This window comes from Atta cephalotes (genome assembly GCF_000143395.1).
Source record: "Atta cephalotes unplaced genomic scaffold scaffold00019, whole genome shotgun sequence".
In the NCBI taxonomy this organism is placed as follows: Eukaryota; Metazoa; Arthropoda; class Insecta; order Hymenoptera; family Formicidae; genus Atta; species Atta cephalotes.
This window is the reverse complement of record NW_012130083.1, coordinates 3,559,634-3,563,991: the sequence shown is the minus strand read 5'-3', so window position 1 is coordinate 3,563,991 and position 4,358 is coordinate 3,559,634.

Sequence of the window (4,358 nt, the reverse complement as noted above, 5' to 3'; positions counted from 1 at the left end):
CTCTCTCTCTCTCTCTCTCTCTCTCTCTCTCTCTCTCTCTCTCTCTCTCTCTCTCTCTCTCTCTCTCTCTCTCTCTCTCTCTCTCTCTCTCTTTCTCGCGGACCTCACATTATCGAGAAAATCGATATTTTTATGGATTTATCAGTACACGCGAAATTACAGGTTGAAAAATCACGCGAGTCAATGGACGTAACTGTCAACATTACACCGACGTATCTTATTTATTCACAAAATGCAATTTTCTGTATTTATGCAGTTGCGTGTATCGTTAATGGAGTGCCGATTAAACAAGATAATGAGCATATTTATCAAAAATTTCCTTTGTATAACGTACGTAATTTTCTGGTATATTTTTGCAAAGTTTATTAAAATTGTGCTACGATCGTCGGACGCTATCAAAATTTTTTTAAATGCTTGTAAAAATACAACCAATATAAAATTTAGAGTGACATAAATAGCTAGATAACAATATGCCCAAGCTAAGTTTGCTGTTAAAGTATTAAATATGTAAGAATAACCATATCCTCATGATTAGTGCATTGAATGTTTTTGTATTTCATACTTTTCACTCTACATTGTTATCTGTAGCTATTTATGTCATTCTAAATTTTATATTGGTTGTATTTTTACAATTTTAAAAAATGTTGGTATCGTCCGATAACCGTGGCGCTATTTTCATAAAATTCGCAAAAATAAAAGCATCGAGATTTAATAAATCTAGTGTATTACTTCAATTATATATACTTTTATTGTTTTTTAATGTATTAATATAATTTATATTATGACAAGAAAATAAAATAAGGCTCAAATAGATTAAAAATTAAATTTAAAAAATTTAAAGGCTATAAACAACAGCTAATTATTTAATGCTAATCTAGCATTAAACAACTAGCTGTGGCTATAAGCTCTTAAATTTTTTTAATTATAATTATAATTTGTATTGTTTCTTTAAAGTTTTAAACACTTAAAGTGGTTCTTTAATAAATCGAGTTAATATAGAAATGTCTAATTTTTTTTATATAATTAAATTGAAGTACCGAAATTGACGTGTGCAAAATTCTTTCGGTAGATTAACGATGAAATAAGAGAGAAAAATGTTAAAAATATAATCTTTCATATACACGTAATCTAGTGATAGATAAAGCTCACAGATGCTTCTTTGACTAATTGCACATAAATCTTACCACAGACTTTTCTCAAAAACGAGATTGTAATAGTTTAAAAAATTACGATTTTAATGATCACAAAGAGTAATAGGTCAATTCGGTTTCAATGGCTATTCTGGAAAGATATTTACGTGTATAAACTTACGTGTATATAAATTTAACTCGAAAAGTAAACATAATCTTTTCTTTCGAAGATGCAAAGCTCTTGATTTATTATCGTATGTAATGAAATAGTATTCCATACTATTTCATTAAGATGTAGTTTGAGACACGTAATTTTAATATTTTATTCAAATTATACAGATATTTGTAATTGAGTGTGCCCTGGTGGAGGCAATCCAAATTTTTTCGGCTTAACTTTACTAAAGAATCACCTTAATAAAATCATTTTTAATTGGGTAAATAAAAATCACAAGTGGAATTTTCCGCGTCATTTGTAAATAATATGCGAGCGATATGACAGTCGAAATAGTAATCATATTTTATATATATATATATATATATTTTATCAGTGTATGCTTATGCTAATGAGAATTACGGGTATACTGCGGCATGCACGATAAGATATATAAGGTTAATAACGCGTTAAATTAAAAGTGACTCGTCGGAACAGGGATTCGTTTTACATGAAACTTCCTCAGTCGAAGCATAACCGATGGAATGATCCATCGTAAAAATTTCTAGCCACTCTATGCAAAATACGCAAAGGCGTCTCCGGATAATCATCGCTTTGACAAAAAAGTTGACTGTCGAGCTCCGTGGAAGATAAAAGGAGGCTAATACAATCTGTCTTATCTCGACATCACGCGAAACATCCGGCCTCTCGTCCGATTCGAAATACGTTTTTCACGATTTCATCCGATATTCATGTTTCACAAAATTGTTTCGAAACGGAAGAGAATAGGAATAAAAAAAATTGCGTCCACCCGAATCGATCGACTCTTTAAAGGTTTCGTTGCGGTAACTCGCGAAGATACATTCATAAATTTCGATCCCATTGAGGTATCGAATAAAGTCTCGATATCGTGGATAAAATTTTAAGGATGGCTCTTATGAGAAAACAATGCACTGGCGCGACGGATAGGATGAAGTTGTTCCTTTTTACGTCATGTTCTCGGGGGAGCGTATTTTATTTTGAAGCATCATAAGTTTATCGACGACGAATGAAAGTTTAAGCGGTTCGCCGTTACGTAAAAAAAAAATTATATATAGAGTGTACAGAAGATTTGTATAGCGCGTGCTTTTCTAAAAAGCTGATACGGCTTCGGATTTTAGCCAGAATATTCAGAAGATAGGTTGATTTATACAAAGAGGTTATCTTTTTAGTTTTTTTTCTGTTAAGAAAAATAAAGATGTACGTCGAAAACTTTAGTTGCAGACCATTCTGCTTTTATTATACATCAACTCAAATTTCAATTTATTCATGTCCATTTCTACTATATAATTTAATTTTAAGGATATCAGATATATATTCTGTAAAAAATGACTGGAATTGGAAATTTATACTTTTCGTGTAAAAAATGAAATTTATATACATATAATGAAACAGTTCAATAAAGTCAATATTTATATTTAGCAATACAATTTATAATTTAAATGAATCTTTTAAATTTAATTTTAATTATTTTTTGAAAACAAAAAATCTCCCTTATTGAAATAATTTTTGATCCATGTTTTAAAACTCTTTGTATTATTTTTAAATACAATGTAGAAAAATTTAATATTTTCATTTTTGTTAAAAGATACGTGTTTTTTTATTAAAGTTTAAATAAAAAAATACAATAAATTATACCAAATCTTATTCAAGAAAAAAATTGTAAGATTTAAAAACTAGACTTTTTTCTAAGAATTAATCTATTTTGATAGAAATGGATATTATTCGAATTAACACTCGATGCATGAGACATCTTTATTTTTCTATTAAGTTTAATGTTAGCATTAATGTAGTCAGGATTTATATAGAGAGGAGGCAAATTAGAGTTGAAATTTTTAAAACTGAGAAGAAGGTAGTCGAGTGATACGGACTATTGTACTTGTTTTTTGTTTTAAATTTATGGAAAAAACAATTTTACTGAAATATCTAAAAATTTTATTATAAATACATATCTAAAAATAATTTGGATGTATCACTAAAATAATTATGTGAGAATATTAAATGTGATGAGAAATGCTGCAAAAAATTGTGATATTCTAACAATCAGTCTACATAATTATATTTAATATTCTATTTATTTAATATTCTACATAATTATTTTGATGATTCAACAAAATTATTTTCAAATCTGTGTCTAAATTTTTAGAAATTTTTAGTAAAATCGTTCTTCTTTTTCGTGTTATCATTTTTAATTAATTACTAATAATTAATCACAAAATTAAACATATTTAATTTACTATTTTATTTTATTTTTTTCTTAAAATTGTAAATTGATTCTTCGAATTGGAAAAATTTAATTTGTTAACACTGTAATTAAATTTGTATAACACTGATTAGCTTAAGTGATTCTCAGAAAATCTTTTTATAACTTTCATCTCCTTTTTTCTTTTTTAGGATTAATTTTTTTACGAATACTCATTAAGCGTAATTTATTTAAACGATTGTAATTATTTTTATCTCTATTTAAATCATACCTACTTCTGTGTATTACAAATTTATTACGACTTTTACTATTATTGTATTATTATAGGTGCGATCTATATATTAATTCACACTGTAAATGCTTTTTGAAGTTGATCTTTGATTGGTCAATTTGTAAAATTCTTCTGATTGGTCAACAAAGCATTTGCAGCCTTAAATGCATCGTATCTTCTTAAACTGACAAAAATTAAGATGAAGAAGATTCCGTGAAATTTTCATTCACTTTCAAAGTTCCACTGGTCGAGCGTGAATTGCTTCGAAATCGCCGAGTGTCGCACTCTGTCGGCGTCGCGACGCAACATCGTCGACGTCGTTGCAGCTTCCTTCCGGACCGCCGTCATTGACGTCTCGCGAGAGAGGAGAAAGTCACGAGAAATCGCATGAGAGAAGGAAGGAGCGGATGACGTCGAAGATGTCAAAATGCGTCTGCGCATGTGTTTCTGCGGCATCAGGACGCCGAATACGAACGAGGCACGCGAACGAAAAAGAGAGAGAGAGAGAGAGAGAGAGAGAGAGAGAGAGAGAGAGAGAGTACGGAAGTCGTGCACAGCTGGCAC